Here is a 6,383-nt window from a genome sequence, read left to right on the forward strand (position 1 = left end):
AACAGGTTCCCGTTTTTCAAATTTTATTCAAAAATTTTAAAAATATTCAGGAATCTCAAAAAAGTCGTGGTTTCAAATTTTTTTTTGGTTTTTAAGAAAAACGTCATGTTTAAAAAAATCAAAAACCGTATGTACTTTTCATAATATCTTTAGAATTGCAAAAAGTGTACGTTTTTTCAAAAATGGTTCTCTTTTTACAGAAAAGTGCCGCGGTAATTCATTCCAGTCGCTACACTAACACATTCCAGTTGCTACTGTGCTACAGTTCATGTTTGGTTCTCTCGCTCGCTGCCAGCGTCCGCTCGCTTCGCGGCGTGCCAATGGCCCGGGCCAGTCGGGTGCCGCGTGTGCATTCGCTGCCAACCTATACGAACGAGCTCCCGGGTCATTGGCCAGCCTTATCTCGATACCTTTTGTTTTGTTTTCTCTTTTTCTTCTTTGATTTTGTTTTATTTTGTTTTATTTTCCAGTTTCCTACTTTTAACTTTATGTTTGTTCACTAATTTGTTTTTCTTCTTCCTAGTTTATGTTTTTCGTTTCACCTTTTTTTTACTGTGTTATTTATGTATTTTATATTCTTTATAATGTTCAAAATATCGGCCGATTTGTCGCTCTAACAAGCGATTGATCGAGAACATAGCGACTTGGGCCCATGTATTTCCTAAGACTAATATGTACTATCCTCTATAACACTAAGTTTTCTTGTTTTAAAGGCCTCATAATTAATTGGAATCTTCAATTTGGAATTGGTCATCCAATTCTGACCGGATCAACAATTTCACAAGGAGCTCTCATTAATTTTTTTAATACACTATGCTTTCTAATTTTGGGGCTCTCCCATTCGATTGAGGTAGTATACAATTTTAATCCTTGACTTGACTCGGTCAATCCTTAGTTGTGGCCTAATGAAATCTCTAACTTCATTAAGCTCACTAATTTTCAAGCCCCTCATTTAATTGGAGGTCTTCAATTTAGATTGGATACGCAATTGATTGTGTCGTTGGCCTGGCCATTATGGTGCGATCTCTTGATGAATTGGTCCATTGGTAAGTGTTTAGCTGACGTGGGCCTTCACTGACAAAAAGAAAATGTCGACTATGACATGTTTAGCATCAACACAAGACATGCGGCCAACAACATAGATAATTTTATAATGTATTTGTAGTAATTAAATGATGCCCTCGAGTCATGGGGTCAGAATGACCCACTCAAACACCACAATAAAAAAATAGACTCACGAACAATTCACTATGGATTGGTCATAGCAAACACTCTTCCACCAATCACTTCCCAGATTTTCATCATTGGGCCGCTCTTTCCCTAGTTTTCAACCATAAATGGACACATTCATCTGTAACCATGATTCCGTAAGGTCTGTCCATAGGTGTAGCATCTCTGATAAAATAACACACTCCATTGTTTTCCCCACACGCCAAACCAACTAGCGTGTAAATAATTTTCACAACTTAAAAAAATTATCATGTAAAACAAAACATGTACAGCCCTAAGAGCATAAGCGATGCAGCAAAGCGCGCACTACTCTTCTAGTTGTATTACCAATTCAAAACATGCAAAAAGAGGACATGTGCTGTAGGGTTTTCCTATTTTTATTTGTTATGTAATACTCCCTCTGTCCAAAAATACTTTTCAGAGAAATGAATGTATCAAGACGTATATTAATTCTAGATACATCCATTTCTCCGACAAGTATTTTCCTGATAGAGGGAGTATCTATTATCTATGCACTGCTCTCATATTTTGAAACATGCAAAAAAAGGACATGTGCTACTGTAGTGCTGCCTTTTTTGTTTGTTTGTTATGTATCTACTATGATATCTATGTACTGTTGTCCTATTTGATTTCTGAGACATGCAAAAATAGGGCAGTGTTATATTTTGATGTAGTATTGTCCTATTTAAAGGCACTGGTGATTGTTTTCATTTTTATCTTACTAGTAAGCATGCATGAGAATTAACATGCAGTTTCTTTTAAAAAAATTAGGCAAACAAGCCTGCTTACGTGCTAGGTTTCCATGGCATTTGCTAAGAGTGTATTTGGAAAAAAGAAAAATAAGGCCTACATGTAAAGGTACTTCAAAAGTGTGTTCAGCATGTAAAGCAAAAACAACTCGGTACATTTAACCACACCCAAAAGTGTGTTCAGACTTCACAAATTTGAACAAAATGTCTTAAACTTATCCAAAATTATCAGTAGTATATTAGACAAACAAAATTGGCATCATTTAGGCATTGTTAGACCACCATGGGTATACCATATGTTAAAAATCCAATAAAATGGACAGAACTTAGTTTGGCCTCACATTACAGAATTGCACACATCACATAAATTTGGTGTCACAATATATAAGTCTCACACATCATTATCACACATTGCAAAGCAAAAGGTTCAGAATCCATAAGTCTCACACATCAGCTCAATCCAATGCCATATTTCAAGCGCAACATTGAGCAGAACTGTACAAGATATACACAAAATCATAGGAAGGAAAATACTCTCTTGTAACCAATCCTTGTGGAAGTCTTTGAATCCTGAGAGGTTGAACTACAGGTAGGAGCTGGCTGCTGATCTTGCTGACTGAAGGCCAAGCGAAGCACAACAGGTATAGTATTTTCTTCTCGCATCGTGTTACCTCCATTATCTTCTTCAAGTAGTAGATCAATGATGAGAACCTCTGGGTAGCCATAAAAATACAACATTAGAAAACTTATACTACGTGAAGGTTCAAAGAATATGGTTGTATATAGAATAATAAGAAAGATAAAAATCTGACATGTGATCAACTGAACATACGGGTTGTTCTCCAATATACGTAGAATCTTTCGTATGAGATTGATATCAATATCCGGAGAGCGCTTCATCCTATGTTCCGAGGCTTCATCCGTATCATAAATATATAGCTGCATATGTCTGGGTCTATGACTACCTGGTACAAGATGGTCCAGACGATGGTACAACTGACCATGAGCACGAAATATACATACGCCGGTTCTTGCGTGGCGTTGACCCGTTGGTCAAGGATAACTCCAAGACCTGTCAAGGAGAAGTGGGAGTTGAAATATCTAATGTGTTGTCCAAAGTACTTTCATCCTTATCTACTTGACTTGTAAACAATTGTTGCATCTCTTGAGGAACCTCCGGGATAAATACCTTGACCTTACCTTTCCTACAACAGAAGGTTGGACCTTCATACCAAATGACGCTTCCTCGGTAGATGGTTAACACTCTTCGACACTCACACCGGCGGTTGCAACTGTCATTTTGAGCCACCGGAAGAGAAGTACTCTCGGAGATTGGTACCATAGAGGCTGAACCTGTTTAGAAGAAGAGCTGACAAACTCATAAACAAAGGTGAAGATGTCTCATTAATGTAGTAGTATTTGAAGGTGTTTTTACCAGGTGAACATAGCGAGTTAGAAATCTGAGGTACTTCGACAGTAACACTGCGTGCGTGCGTGCATGTTGGTTATGTTGCTCCAAGGGGTACACTCCTTGGATCCTAACGAAGCAGGTGCCTCAGCTGGTTGTGTGCATGTTTATTGGAGTGAGGGAATCCAAATGTCAACATTACAATAATACATCATTTGTAACAATCAGCTACGACAGAACACATCATATCGTGTGTACTTTGCACAGTTTCAGTCATGTATGGTAACCTGCTCCAGAATAACACATGATGTGAATCCATTGATAATGTATTTTTTGGCTGTCATCATTATTAAAAAAACAGAGCCAAACAGAAGATATTACGTTGCCAACCAAAGCATGTCATTCACGTAGGCCACAGGCTGTGCATAGATGTAGACGATACGTGCATGATCTAATGAGCGACAAGTTTGTCATACTGATGGTGAGGACAGTAACTTCATCAGCGGGTGCTCTGGCTCATCGTGATCTGGCTTCTGCCGCTGCATGATGTGGAGGTACGCATGGTTCTTGTCTTCTTGAAGTTCCATGGCACATGATCCCTCCTGAATCCCAGAAACGAGTTAATGCCCATGTACAACTCACATCCGACCTCTGCACACATACACAGAAAGAAACAATTCGCGTTATAATTAGTTTAGCTATAATCAATGATTGTTACCACAGTTAACAAGAAAGAAGATGTAATCCCTATAGATAAACAGGTTATACCAACCTTTTTTGCAGATTCTTCTATTCTAGCAAACACCATACATGCAAGTTCCTGGATTGCAATAACACCAATATTAGGAATATCTGATAATCAACACAACTAATTGGTCATTTCAGAAAACATCAGCCACATATGATCTCCTTATTATTATAGGAATCCAAGCCATTTATAGGACACATACAACCAATATGAAAAATTACTAGAGTAGATGTACAGTCACGTTGTTCTTCAAAGATCCTAAAGATCCTCAATATCTAAAAATAGCGAGGGGAGTTTGTGGTCACCGACTACTCTACTCTACTCCAACAGATGGCCAAGGTAATAAAATTTCATCTAATTAAAATCTAAGACATCTTGATGACATAATTAATTTGATACATAATTCAAGTTGAACTCTTAACCTTCTGTTGTTTAGTTGACTTCTCCTCACTATCATTACTTCCACTTCCAAAGTGAAAATTTCTGTAAACAATACAAATGTGTCATGATTATGAGCAGTGTCAGCACATCGACTCGATGGGATTAAAGATGGTAAAGTTTCTCTGTAGGTCGAGCTACACGGAACCTCTTATCTCCAGCCCTTCAACATTGCTTTGAGATCCGTACTCGTCAACTAACTTACAGCAAGAAGATTTCTCTTTTTTGTTTCTCTCAAATGAAAGAACATATAGGCTTCAAACTTTGCAGATCAAACCAAATTTAGAACTTCAATGTGTGAAAAACTTTCAGAATTTTTGGACCGACATAAATATACAAAACGAGGATTTTTTGATTAAAAATAATAATTTTTTGCACTTAAAATGCATGAAAAAATCTGAAAGTTTTTTCGCACATAGTAATTAGAATGTTTTGTTGTCCTGCAAAGTTTGAAGTTTATACGTTGTTTCGTTTGAGAGAAACAAAAATGACCAATGTGCCTGCACGGATCATGATGCAAAAATGGATGGCTAAGATAAGGGGTACCACGTAGCTCAAGCTACACAAAACCACACTCATTAAAGATGCCAACTCTATTCTAGATTAAGAAAAATCCAGTGGAAGCTCACGGGAACCTATTCTTTCAGTGGAAGGTAAATAACCTCCTCACACCTGTATAGACACACCTGAATCTATAGGTAAATTATTCTATGCTGCTTATGAATCATGATTTTAGAGTTTATAGTATATTCCATAATAATTTATTTGTATTGCTCAAACAAAGGCTCGGTGTTTTCTCTTTAATCCAATAACGGTGAATTCCTCAGGCTGTAGTGGTAAATGTTAGAATTTTCCAGTGTTCTAATGCTTGAACATAACGAATTCTGATATCTAATATATACACTTACATGGGCACTGTAACTCACAAAACCATGCCTTAGGTACAACCACCCTGTGATAGTTTGATCAACCTCTGTGGCAGTAAAGTCCATCCATTATTAACAAATATGCACTAAAGCTTGCTCAGCTATGACGGTAGGAGTACTTATATTACTCACATATTCAATAAGAGAACCACCCCATAGCAGGTTGTCACACTTTGACCGAGCAACTGAAGGAAGAAAAGAAAATAATGGTTAATTTAGGCAGTGTGGAATCAATAAAACTTGGATTCAAATATATACCGTAGTGTGCAATAGGCCAATAGCATTGCTCTAAAAAACAGCAACATCAGAATTGTCTGAAACAGGAACCTGGGAATAATTATTAATCACTTGCTTGCTGACTCACTGTATATTGAACTAATCTGTGAGTCTAATTCGTGTACCAAGCCAGCTTACCTTGATGACATTGGTGTGGAGTCAAACCCCTTGTCGTCGTCCTGGCGGGTCTCAGACAGCAGCAACCCCAGGCTGTGGCCGTTGTAGTGGAAGAAGAGGGAGTCCCCGGGGCGCGCGCAGCCGAGGAGCCGCGCATCATGGCAAGGCGGGAGGAGAAGGAAGTCTCGTCGTGCAAGGGCTGTAGAGCGTGGAGGCTTTCCACGGCGGCGCCACCAGTCGATGTCGCGGCAATCAACCACCAGCCTTTGTCGTGTGCACGTCATGGCCCACCTCGCCCAGGCACAGGGGAATAAGTGAGGGAGGTCGAAGAGGACGATGGGGTTGAGATCTTGGTACGGTTGGAGACGCGGAGCAAATCGAGGCGGGAGTTGGGATGGGGACGAAGGCGGCGGCGGCGGATCAATCGGAGGGGAAGGCACCTACAGCGTGGATGCCCGGTGCTGTGCCTGGAGCATAGACGACGACACGGC

General features: G+C 39.3%; 1 long non-coding RNA gene across 1 annotated transcript; it reads right to left on the reverse strand.

Annotated features, from left to right (window-relative positions):
- Positions 1–2,319: 2,319 nt before the first annotated feature.
- Positions 2,320–3,541, reverse strand: LOC119334498. The gene is made up of 3 exons (XR_005161373.1): positions 3,180–3,541; positions 2,812–3,051; positions 2,320–2,692 (listed from the first exon to the last, which is right to left on the reverse strand). It is a non-coding gene; the product is annotated as an uncharacterized LOC119334498 (long non-coding RNA).
- Positions 3,542–6,383: the final 2,842 nt, after the last annotated feature.

The sequence above is a fragment of the Triticum dicoccoides genome, chromosome 7A, assembly GCF_002162155.2.
Source record: "Triticum dicoccoides isolate Atlit2015 ecotype Zavitan chromosome 7A, WEW_v2.0, whole genome shotgun sequence".
NCBI classification, from domain to species: domain Eukaryota; kingdom Viridiplantae; phylum Streptophyta; class Magnoliopsida; order Poales; family Poaceae; genus Triticum; species Triticum dicoccoides.